A 13317-nucleotide genomic window follows, 5' to 3' on the forward strand; every position below is an offset into this window, starting at 1 on the left:
AGGGTGTTTTTGTTTGACCCACGCAAAACGTGGCCAAATAAATGACTGAAACAGGAACCAACTTTGCTGCAAATCTATAGCTACAGCAGATACAAATCAAAGGGATATTTGACATGTAGGGGCCACTCGGAGGAGGAGGACCATCCTCCTCTGTGAATTTCATACAAATAGTGAAACATTTAAAAAGTTATAATTTTTTAGATAAAAACTAAATATAATCACACGTCACCAAACAATTGATTAAAACAAACCGTTTTTCAACTAAGGTCTACTGCCTGGGGCAGCAGGTAGCCTAGTGGTTAGAGCGTAGGGGCGGCAGGTAGCCTAGTGGTTAGAGTGTAGGGGTGGCAGGTAGCCTAGTGGTTAGAGTGTAGAGGCGGCAGGTAGCCTAGTGGTTAGATTGTAGGGGCAGCAGGTAGCCTAGTGGTTAGAGGGGAGGGGCGGCAGGTAGCCTAGTGGTTAGAGTGCAGGGGCGACAGGTAACCTAGTGGTTAGAGTGTAGGGGCGGCAGGGTAGCCTAGTGGTTAGAGTGTAGAGGTGGCAGGTAGCCTAGAGGTTAGAGTGTAGGGGCGGCAGGTAGCCTAGTGGTTAGAGTGTAGAGGAGGCAGGTAGCCTAGTGGTTAGAGTGTAGGGGCGACAGGTAACCTAGTGGTTAGAGTGTAGGGGCGGCATGTAGCCTAGTGGTTAGAGTGTAGAGGTGGCAGGTAGCCTAGTGATTAGAGTGTAGAGGCGGCAGGTAGCCTAAAGGTTAGAGTGTAGGGGCGGCAGGTAGCCTAGTGGTTAGAGTGTAGAGGCGGCAGGTAGCCTAGTGGTTAGAGTGTAGGGGTGGCAGGTAGCCTAGTGGTTAGAGTGTAGAGGCGGCAGGTAGCCTAGTGGTTAGATTGTAGGGGCAGCAGGTAGCCTAGTGGTTAGAGGGGAGGGGCGGCAGGTAGCCTAGTGGTTAGAGTGCAGGGGCGACAGGTAACCTAGTGGTTAGAGTGTAGGGGCGGCAGGTAGCCTAGTGGTTAGAGTGTAGAGGCGGCAGGTAGCCTAGTGGTTAGAGTGTAGGGGCGACAGGTAACCTAGTGGTTAGAGTGTAGGGGCGGCATGTAGCCTAGTGGTTAGAGTGTAGAGGTGTCAGGTAGCCTAGTGATTAGAGTGTAGAGGCGGCAGGTAGCCTAAAGGTTAGAGTGTAGGGGCGGCAGGTAGCCTAGAGGTTAGAGTGTAGGGGCGGCAGGTAGCCTAGTGGTTAGAGTGTAGAGGCGGCAGGTAGCCTAGAGGTTAGAGTGTAGGGGCGGCAGGTAGCCTAGTGGTTAGAGTGTAGGGGCGGCAGGTAGCCTAGAGGTTAGAGTGTAGGGGCGGCAGGTAGCCTAGTGGTTAGAGTGTAGAGGCGGCAGGTAGCCTAGAGGTTAGAGTGTAGGGGCGGCAGGTAGCCTAGTGGTTAGAGTGTAGAGGCGGCAGGTAGCCTAGTGGTTAGAGTGTAGGGGCGGCAGGTAACCTAGTGGTTAGAGTGTAGGGGCGACAGGTAACCTAGTGGTTAGAGTGTAGGGGCGGCAGGGTAGCCTAGTGGTTAGAGTGTAGAGGTGGCAGGTAGCCTAGAGGTTAGAGTGTAGGGGCGGCAGGTAGCCTAGTGGTTAGAGTGTCGAGGCGGCAGGTAGCCTAGTGGTTAGAGTGTAGGGGCGACAGGTAACCTAGTGGTTAGAGTGTAGGGGCGGCATGTAGCCTAGTGGTTAGAGTGTAGAGGTGGCAGGTAGCCTAGTGATTAGAGTGTAGAGGCGGCAGGTAGCCTAAAGGTTAGAGTGTAGGGGCGGCAGGTAGCCTAGTGGTTAGAGTGTAGAGGCGGCAGGTAGCCTAGTGGTTAGAGTGTAGGGGCGGCAGGTAGCCTAGTGGTTAGAGTGTAGGGGCAGCAGGTAGCCTAGTGGTTAGAGGGGAGGGGCGGCAGGTAGCCTAGTGGTTAGAGTGTAGGGGCGACAGGTAACCTAGTGGTTAGAGTGTAGGGGCGGAAGGGTAGCCTAGTGGTTAGAGTGTAGAGGCGGCAGGTAGCCTAGAGGTTAGAGTGTAGGGGCGGCAGGTAGCCTAGTGGTTAGAGTGTAGAGGCGGCAGGTAGCCTAGTGGTTAGAGTGTAGGGGGGGCAGGTAGTCTAGTGGTTAGAGTGTAGGGACGGCAGGTAGCCTAGTGGTTAGAGTGTAGGGACGGCAGGGTAGCCTAGTGGTTAGAGTGTAGAGGCGGCAGGTAGCCTAGAGGTTAGAGTGTAGGGGCGGCAGGTAGCCTAGTGGTTAGAGTGTAGAGGCGGCAGGTAGCCTAGTGGTTAGAGTGTAGGGGCGGCAGGTAACCTAGTGGTTAGAGTGTAGGGGCGGCAGGTAGCCTAGTGGTTAGAGTGTAGAGGCGGCAGGTAGCCTAGTGATTAGAGTGTAGAGGCGGCAGGTAGCCTAGTGGTTAGAGTGTAGAGGCGGCAGGTAGCCTAGTGGTTAGAGTGTAGGGGGGGCAGGTAGTCTAGTGGTTAGAGTGTAGGGACGGCAGGTAGCCTAGTGGTTAGAGTGTAGGGACGGCAGGGTAGCCTAGTGGTTAGAGTGTAGAGGCGGCAGGTAGCCTAGAGGTTAGAGTGTAGGGGCGGCAGGTAGCCTAGTGGTTAGAGTGTAGGGACGGCAGGTAGCCTAGTGGTTAGAGTGTAGGGACGGCAGGGTAGCCTAGTGGTTAGAGTGTAGAGGCGGCAGGTAGCCTAGAGGTTAGAGTGTAGGGGCGGCAGGTAGCCTAGTGGTTAGAGTGTAGAGGCGGCAGGTAGCCTAGTGGTTAGAGTGTAGGGGCGGCAGGTAACCTAGTGGTTAGAGTGTAGAGGCGGCAGGTAGCCTAGTGGTTAGAGTGTAGGGGCGACAGGTAACCTAGTGGTTAGAGTGTAAGGGCGGCAGGTAGCCTAGTGGTTAGAGTGTTGAGGCGGCAGGTAGCCTAGTGATTAGAGTGTAGAGGCGGCAGGTAGCCTAGAGGTTAGAGTGTAGGGGCGGCAGGTAGCCTAGTGGTTAGAGTGTAGAGGCTGCAGGTAGCCTAGTGGTTAGAGTGTAGGGGGGGCAGGTAGTCTAGTGGTTAGAGTGTAGGGACGGCAGGGTAGCCTAGTGGTTAGAGTGTAGAGGCGGCAGGTAGCCTAGTGGTTAGAGTGTAGGGGCGGCAGGTAGCCTAGTGGTTAGAGTGTAGAGGCGGCAGGTAGCCTAGTGATTAGAGTGTAGAGGCGGCAGGTAGCCTAGTGGTTAGAGTGTAGAGGCGGCAGGTAGCCTAGTGGTTAGAGTGTAGGGGGGGCAGGTAGTCTAGTGGTTAGAGTGTAGGGACGGCAGGTAGCCTAGTGGTTAGAGTGTAGGGACGGCAGGGTAGCCTAGTGGTTAGAGTGTAGAGGCGGCAGGTAGCCTAGAGGTTAGAGTGTAGGGGGGGCAGGTAGTCTAGTGGTTAGAGTGTAGGGACGGCAGGTAGCCTAGTGGTTAGAGTGTAGGGACGGCAGGGTAGCCTAGTGGTTAGAGTGTAGAGGCGGCAGGTAGCCTAGAGGTTAGAGTGTAGGGGCGGCAGGTAGCCTAGTGGTTAGAGTGTAGAGGCGGCAGGTAGCCTAGTGGTTAGAGTGTAGGGGCGGCAGGTAACCTAGTGGTTAGAGTGTAGGGGCGGCAGGTAGCCTAGTGGTTAGAGTGTAGAGGCGGCAGGTAGCCTAGTGATTAGAGTGTAGAGGCGGCAGGTAGCCTAGAGGTTAGAGTGTAGGGGCGGCAGGTAGCCTAGTGGTTAGAGTGTAGAGGCGGCAGGTAGCCTAGTGGTTAGAGTGTAGGGGGGGCAGGTAGTCTAGTGGTTAGAGTGTAGGGACGGCAGGTAGCCTAGTGGTTAGAGTGTAGGGACGGCAGGAAGGCTAGTGGTTAGAGTGTAGGGACAGCAGGTAGCCTAGTGGTTAGAGCGTTGGTCCATTAACTGAAAGGTTGATAGATTGAATCCCCGAGCTGACAAGGTAGAAATCTGTTGTTCTGCCTCTGAACAAGGCAGTTAACCCACTGTTCCCTGGTAGGCCGTCATTGTCATTGTTGTTAACTGACTTGCCTAGTTAAACAAGTAGCCTCAGCATCTGTAGGGCAACACCATGTTGTAGCTGGAGGACAGCTAGCTTCTGTCCTCCTCTGGGTACATTGGCTTCAATATAAAACCAAGGAGGCTCATGGTTCTCACCCCCTTCCATAGATTTACACAGTAATTTTGACAACTTCCAGAGGAAGTTCTCCAACCTATCAGAGCTGTTGCAGCATGAACGGACATGTTGTCCACCCAATCAAAGTATCAGAGAATGAATCTAGTACTGAAAGCATAAGCTACAGCAAACTAGCACTGCAGTGCATAAAATGGGGTGAGTAGTTGACTCAAAGAGAGACAAAGACAATAGTTGAACAGTTATTAACAAATTAAATTCTAAGCAAGAGGAAGCAAGAGAGTGAAAGAGAGCAAGCTATATGAAAGTTATTCAGACCCCTCCCCCTTTTCCACATTTTGTTACGTTACAATTCTAAAATGGATGAAATGTTCAATAATCAATAATTGGAAGAAGCAATTTCATAATTTCATAAAAATTCATCAAGTGCTGTCACGTTCGTTAAAAGGATCGGACCAAGGCGCAGGTATGGGTACATTCTTCTTTATTTAAAGAATGAACACTGAACAAAATAACAAAATTAACCGTGACGCTATACAAACGAGTGCTGACAGGCAACTACACATAGACAAGATCCCACAAACACCAAAAGGAAATGGCTACCTAAATATGATCCCCAATCAGAGACAACGATAAACAGCTGCCTCTGATTGGGAAACATATCAGGCCACCATAGACATACAAATCACCTAGACCTACAAAACCCTAGACATACAAAAACCCTAGACATACAAAAACCTAGACATACAAAATCCTAGACATACAAAAACCTAGACATACAAAAAAAACGAGACGATACAAAAACTAGCATACCCACCCTAGTCATACCCCGACCTAACCAAAATATAAAGAAAACCGAGATATCTCAGGTCAGGGCGTGACAATTAATGCTCCTCATTAATTACATCAGACCAACACATATATTTAACATCATCCACAGAAGAGTCACAGCAGTATATTTTGTATGATCTCTTATACACTATTTTAGACCCAGCTGTTGGAACTTTGTCTTTCCTGCATATAGCCACTATATTGTGATCACTGCATCCAATGGGTACGGATACAGCTTTAAAACAAAGTTATACAGTATTAGTAGAAATGTGATCGATACATGTGGATGATCTTGTTCCTGTTGTGTTTGTAAACACCCTGGTAGGCTGATTAATAACCTGAACCAGATTACAGGCACCAGATTACAGGCACTGGATACAGTAAGAAGCTTCCTCTTGAGCGGACAGCTTGATGAAAACCAGTCAATATTCAAGTCCCCAAGAAAGTAGACCTCTCTGTTTACGTCACATACACTGTCAAGCATTTCACACATATTATTTAGATACTGACTGTTAGCACTTGGTGGCCTATAGAACAACCCCAAACGAAAAGAGTAGATGTGACAAATGAACCTGCAACCACAACACTTCAATAACACTTGACATGAGATCTTCTCTAGGCATTACAGGGATATGGTTCTGATTATATACAGCAACACCTCCCCCATAAGCATTCCTGTCTCTTCTATAAATGTTATATCCTTGTATTGCTACTGATGTATCATCAAATTAATTATCTAAGTGAGTCTCAGAAATGTCTAATATATTAATGTTATCTGATGTCAGCCTATTACTGATTTCATGAACCTTATTTCTAAGGCTACATATATTAATATGGGCTATTTTTAGACCTTTCATGGGGTTATCAGAGATAGACATAATATTGAAAAAGAGCAGACAAAGAAAGAGAAAAAAATATAAATTCAGCAGCCCATTAATCAGTTGGTGTGTGTGTGTGTGTGTGTGTGTGTGTGTGTGTGTGTGCTGTGGGTTTGAAGCTACGCTAGCTTGGCTCTCTCATCCCTTCCAGGCTTTTGGGAGGGAGGATGAACAATGACTCTGTCATAGCAGATGTAAGCAATGTCCCCACGCGCTCTGGCAGCTTTCATGGCTGGGATCAGTTCTTTCCTCTTCTGGCGCACAGCTTCAGGATAGTCCTCATTGAGGAAGATATACGTTCCTCTCAAGTTCTTGGCTCTTTCCAGAACAGCTACCTTGTCCTTGAACCTCAGGAACTTGGCCACTATCGGCCAGGGTCTGTCACCTGGACCGGGTGTTGGTTTTCCAGTCCTGTGGGCGCGATCCACCTCAATCTTCCTGTGGTCCATCTTCAATTTCTCTGAGATCATTTCCCTCACTTTTTCCTCACACTCCATCCAGATCTCATGTGGAGATTCTGCAATTCACTCTACAACCATGTTGTTTCGCCTTGATTGTCCCTCCCAGTCACAATGGCTAACCGCGTCACGGGTTGCGTTCAAGAATGCCTCGCTAGCTTGATGTCCAGCTAGGCTAGCTGTCACACCAAATAGCTCCTCAGACCAGTCCTTGGTCGGCAGGATCACTGGAAAGATACTAGTTGTCCCAGCAACCGATGCCAACTGATGCCAACTGCGTCGTGGGATCCAACATAAGAAGGTAGGTAGCTACCAAGAACTTTCCAATATGGAGTTGCCCCCCCCCCCCCCCCCCCCCCCTTTGCTGCTATAACAGCCTCCACTCTTCTAGGAAGGCTTTCCACTAGATGTTGGAACATTGCTGCAGAGGCTTGCTTCCATTCAGCCACGAGAGCATTAGTGAGGTCAAACACTGACGATGGGTGATTAGCCCTGGCTCGCAGTCGGCGTTCCAATTCATCCCAAAGGTGTACGCTGGGGTTGAGGTCGGGGCTCTGTGCAGGCCAGTCAAGTTCTTCCACACCGATCTCGACAAACCATTTCTGTATGGAGCTCACTTTGTGCACGGGAGCATTGTCATTCATGAAGCTCCAGACGAACAGTTCTTGTGCTGACGTTGCTTCCACAGGCAGTTTGAAACTCAGTAATGAGTGTTGCAACCCGAGGACAGATGATTCTTTATATTCTACACTCTTCAGCACTCAGTCCCGTTCTATGAGCTAGTGTGGCCTACCACTTTGCGGCTCAGCCGTTGTTGCTCCTAGACATTTCAACTTCATAATAACATCACTTACAGTTGACCAGGGCAGATATTTGACCAATTGACTTACTGAAAAGGTGGCATCCTATGACGGTGCCACGTTGAAAGTCAGTAAGATCATTCTAAAGCCAATGTTTGACTATGAAGTTTGCATGGCTGTATGCTTGATTTTATACACCTGTCAGCAACGGGTGTGGCTGAAATAGCCAAATCCACATACTTTTGTACATATAGTGTATAAGTCAGGGATGGGCAGCTGGTGACCTCATAGACCCACGGATCAATTTCTCCCCCCAAAGCTTTTTAGCAACTCAGTCAGGCAGGGTCTCAACTTACTGTTGAGAGTTAGATTAGCTCTGACTGCATGTGTGGGTATAGATGTGGGTATAGATGTGGGTATAGATGTGGGTATGGATGTGGGTATAGATGTGGGTATGGATGGGGGTATAGATGAGAGTATAGATGTGGGTATAGATGTGGGTATGGATGTGGGTATAGATGGGGGTATAGATGTGGGTAGCGATGTGGGAATAGATGTGGGTAGGGATGTGAAAATGGATGTGGGTATGGATGTGGGTATAGATGTGGGTATAGATGTGGGTAGCGATGTGGGTATAGATGTGGGTAGGGATGTGAAAATGGATGTGGGTATGGATGTGGGTATAGATGTGGGTATGGTTGTGGGTATAGATGTAGGTATGGATGTGAAAATACATGTGGGTATGGATGAGGGTATATATGTGGGTATAGATGTGGGTAGGGGTGTGGGTAGGTGTGTGGGTATAGATGTGGGTAACATTGTGGGTATAGATGTGGGTATAGATGTGACTATGGATGTGGGTATGGATGTGGGTATAGATGTAGATATGGATGTGGGTATAGATGTGGGTATAGATGTGGGTATAGATGTAGGTATGGATGTGGGTATAGATGTGGGTATAGATGTGGGTATAGATGTAGGTATGGATGTGGGTATAGATTTGGATGTAGATGTGGGTAGGGATGTGGATATGGATGTGGGTATAGATGTGGGTATAGATGTGGGGAGGCATGTGAAAATGCATGTGGGTATGGATGTGGGTATAAATGTGGGTATGGATGTGGGTAGGAATGTGGGTATAGATGTTGGTAGGGATGTGGGTATGGATGTGGGTATAGATGCTGGTAGGGATGTGGATGCGGATCAGGGTATATATGTGGGTATAGATGTGGGTATATATGAGGGTATGAATGTGGGTATAGATGTGTATATAGATGAGGGTATAGATGTGGGTGGGGATGTGGGTATAGATGTGGGTATAGATTTGGGTAGGGGTGTGGGTATGGATGTGAAAATGAATGTGGGTATAGATGTGGGTATGGATGTGGGTATAGATGTGGGTATAGATGTGGGTAGGGGTGTGGGTATGGATGGGGGTATAGATGTGGGTATAGATGTGGGTATAGATGTGGGTATGGATGTGGGTATAGATGGGGGTATAGATGTGGGTATCGATGTGGGAATAGATGTGGGTAGGGATGTGAAAATGGATGTGGGTATAGATGTGGGTATAGATGTGGGTAGCGATGTGGGTATAGATGTGGGTAGGGATGTGAAAATGGATGTGGGTATGGATGTGGGTATAGATGTGGGTATGGTTGTGGGTATAGATGTAGGTATGGATGTGAAAATACATGTGGGTATGGATGAGGGTATATATGTGGGTATAGATGTGGGTAGGGGTGTGGGTAGTGTGTGGGTATAGATGTGGGTAAGATTGTGGGTATAGATGTGACTATAGATGTGGATATAGATGTGGGTAGGGGTGTGGGTATAGATGAGGGTTTAGATGAAAGTTTAGATGTGGGTATAGATTTGGATATGAATGTGGGTATAGATAAGGGTATGGATGTGGGTATAGATTTTGGTATAGATGGGGGTTTGGATGTGGGTATAGATTTGCGTGTGGATGTGGGTATAGATGTGGGTACACAGACCCACAAGCCACTGTGGCCCCTCATGATGAGTTCATGTTTTTTTGTTGCCCCCACCCCCATCAAAATGGCCCATCCCTGATATAAATGTATGGTTGAAAATTTGACAGAAAAAAATACATCTTTTCAACGTCTGGAAACCAAAAATGAACATAATTTAGAGGAAAAGACATCTGAAAACGTATTTTCAACATACAGTGGGGCAAAAAAGTATTTAGTCAGCCACCAATTGTGCAAGTTCTCCCACTTAAAAAGATGAGAGAGGCCTGTAATTTTCATCATAGGAACACTTCAACTATGACAGACAAAATGAGAAAAAAAATCCAGAAAATTACATTGTAGGATTTTTTATGAATTTATTTGCAAATTAGGATGGGTACTATTTAATGAAGCTGCCAGTTGAGGACTTCTGGCATCTGCTTCTCAAAAACTAGACACTCTAATGTACTTGTCCACTTGCTCAGTTGTGCATCTGGGCCTCCCACTCCTCTTTCTATTCTATTCTTGTTAGGCCAGTTTGCGCTGTTCTGGGAAGGGATTTGTACACAGTGTTGTACAAGATCTTCAGATTCTTGGCAATTTCTCGCATGGAACAGCCTTCATTTCTCAGAACAAGAATAGACTGACGAGTTTCAGAAGAAAGTTCTTTGTTTCTGGACATTTTGAGCCTGTAATCGAACCCACAAATGCTGATGCTCCAGATACTCAACTAGTCTAAAGAAGGTCAGTTTTATTGCTTCTTTAATCAGGACAACAGTTTTCAGATATACTAACATAATTACAAAAGGGTTTTCTAATGATCAATTAGCCTTTTAAAATTATAAACCTGGATTAGCTAACATAACGTGCCATTGGAACACAGGAGTGATGGTTGCTGATAATGGACCTCTGTACTCCTATGTAGATATTCCTTTTTTTTTAAATCAGCCGTTTCCAGCTACAATAGTCATTTACAACATTAACAATGTCTACACTGTATTTCTGATCAATTTGTTGTTATTTTAATGGTTGAAAAATGTGCTTTTCTTTAAAAAACAATGACATTTCTATGGTAGTGTATATATAGAATCTATAGAGAGTTTGGTGATCACAAATATGTCACATCTTCTGCTTCTGTCTGTCACTCACTGCTATACCAGTTGTGCAACACCATATGCTGTAGGTCTCACTCTTTGAGGGCTTGGTATCTGTAAATTAGATTTTCCAAACTGACTTGCCTTTTGGACCATGATATTTGATAAGGACCAAGAGAGAGGCGGGGGAGGAGCTGAGAGAACATTCCTATCACTTGTTGTGAGCGCAAGTGTGAAATAGCAGGATAGAAGGTTAGAGGGATGGAAGGTGAGAGGGATGAAAGGTTTGAAGGATAGAAGGTGAGAGGGATGGAAGGTTAGAAGGATAGAAGGTTAGAAGTTTAGAGGGATAGAAGGTTAGAAGGATAGCTGGTTAGAAGTTTAGAGGGATAGAAGGTTAGAGGGGTGGAAGGTTAGAAGGATAGAAGGTTAGAAGGATAGTAGGTTAGAAGTTTAGAGGGATAGAAGGTTAGAGGGATGGAAGGTTAGAAGGATAGAAGGTTAGAAGTTTAGAGGGATAGAAGGTTAGAAGGATAGCAGGTTAGAAGTTTAGAGGGATAGAAGGTTAGAAGGATAGAATGTTAGAAGGTTAGAATGATAGAAGGATAGAGGGTTAGAAGGATAGAAGGTTAGAGGGATAGAAGGTTAGAGGGTTAGGAGGTTAGAAGGATAGAGGGTTAGAAAGATAGAAGGTTAGAGGGATAGAAGGTTAGAGGGATAGAAGGTTAGAAGGATAAAAGGTTAGAAGGATAGAATGATAGAAGGATATAAGGATAGAATGATATAAGGTTAAAGGGATAGAATGATAGAAGGTTAAATGGATAAAGTAATAGTGGGAAAGAAGGTTAGAAAGATATAAGGTTAGAGGGTTAGAAGGATATAAGGTTAGAGGGATAGAAGGTTAGAAGAGTAGAAGGTTAGAGGGATAGAAGGTTAGAAGGATAGAAGGTTAGAAGGTTAGAAGGATAGAAGGTTAGAACGTTAGAAGGATAGAATGATAGAAGGTTAGAGGGATAGAAGGTTAGAAGGATAGAAGGTTGGAAGGTTAGAGGGATAGAGTAATAGTGGGATAGAAGGTTAGAAGGTTAGAAGGATAGAATGATAGAAGGTTAGAGGGATAGAAGGTTAAAATTATAGAAGGTTAGAAGTTTAGAGGGATAGAAGTTTAGAGGGATAGAAGGTTAGAAGGATAGAAGGTTAGAGGGATAGAAGGTTAGAATAATAGAAGGTTAGAAGGTTAGAGGGATAGAAGGTTAGAGGGATAGAATGATAGAATGATAGAAGGTTAGAGGGATAGAAGGTTAGAAGGTTAGAGGGATATAAGTTTAAACGGTTAGAGGGATAGCAGGTTAGAAGATTAGAAGGATAGAATGATAGAAGGTTAGAGGGATAAAATGATAGAAGGGTCGAAGGTTAGAAGGATAGCATGATAGAAGGTTAGAGGGATATAAGGTTAGAGGGATATAAGTTTAGAAGGTTAGAGGGATAGAGTAATAGTGGGAAAGAAGGTTAGAAGGATAGAAGGTTAGAAGGATAGAATGATAGAAGGTTAGAGGGATAGAGTAATAGTGGGATAGAGGGTTAGAAGGTTAGAAGGATAGAAGGTTAGAAGGATAAAATGATAGAAGGTTAGAGGGATAGAATGATAGAAGGTTAGAGGGATAGAGTAATAGTGGGAAAGAAGGTTAGAAGGATAGAAGGTTAGAGGGATAGAGTAATAGTGGGAAAGAAGGTTAGAAGGATAGAAGGTTAGAAGGATAGAATGATAGAAGGTTAGAGGGATAGAGTAATAGTGGGATAGAGGGTTAGAAGGATAGAAGGTTAGAGGGATAGAGTAATAGTGGGAAAGAAGGTTAGAAGGATAGAAGGTTAGAAGGATAGAATGATAGAAGGTTAGAGGGATAGAGTAATAGTGGGATAGAAGGTTAGAAGGATAGAAGGTTAGAGGGATAGAATGATAGAAGGTTAGAGGGATAGAGTAATAGTGGGATAGAGGGTTAGAAGGATAGAAAGTTAGAGGGATAGAAGGTTAGAAGGATAGAATGATAGAAGGTTAGAGGGTTAGAATGATAGAATGATAGAAGGTTAGGGGGATAGAATGATAGAATGTTAGAGGGATAGAATGATAGAAGGTTAAAGGGATAGAATGATAGAAGGTTAGAGGGATAGAATGATAGAAGGTTAGAAGGATAAAATGATAGAAGGTTAGAGGGATAGAATGATAGAAGGTTAGAGGGATACAGTAATAGTGGGATAGAGGGTTAGAAGGATAGAAGGTTAGAAAGATAGAAGGTTAGAAGGATAGAAGGTTAGATGGATAGAATGTTAGAAGGATAGAAGGTTAGAGGGATAGTATGATAGAAGGTTAGAAGGATAGAATGATAGAAAGTTAGAGGGATAGAATGATAGAAGGTTAGAGGGATAGAGTAATAGTGGGATAGAAGGTTAGAAGGATAGAAGGTTAGAAGGATAGAAGGTTAGAAGGATAGAAGGTTAGAAGGTTAGAGGGATAGAGTAATAGTGGGATAGAAGGTTAGAAGGATAGAAGGTTAGAAGGTTAGAGGAATATAATGATAGAAGGTTAGAGGAATATAATGATAGAGGGTTAGAGGGATAGAGTAATAGTGGGATAGAAGGTTAGAAGGATAGAAGGTTAGAAGGATAGAGGGATAGAAGGTTAGAAGGATAGAAGGTTAGAAGGTTAGAGGGATAGAGTAATAGTGGGATAGAAGGTTAGAAGGATAGAAGGTTAGAAGGTTAGAGGAATATAATGATAGAAGGTTAGAGGAATATAATGATAGAGGGTTAGAGGGATAGAGTAATAGTGGGATAGAAGGTTAGAAGGATAGAAGGTTAGAGGAATATAATGATAGAAGGTTAGAGGGATAGAAGGATAGAAGGTTAGAGGGATAGAGGGAGACAGGGAGGTAAATGCAATTTTTTCCTCTGTCAATTCAAAAAGGAAATGTAAATTCAATTAACTAATTGAAATATGCTTGTAGAAAACAACAAACCCTGTTTGGAGAGACAAGGGAGTGGACCACAAACCCTGGTTGGAGAGACAAGGGAGTGGACCACGAACCCTGGTAGGAGAGACAAGGGAGTGGACCACAAACCCTGTTTGGAGAGACAAGGGAGTGGA

Source organism: Oncorhynchus mykiss, chromosome 10 (assembly GCF_013265735.2).
Source record: "Oncorhynchus mykiss isolate Arlee chromosome 10, USDA_OmykA_1.1, whole genome shotgun sequence".
Lineage (NCBI taxonomy): Eukaryota > Metazoa > Chordata > Actinopteri > Salmoniformes > Salmonidae > Oncorhynchus > Oncorhynchus mykiss.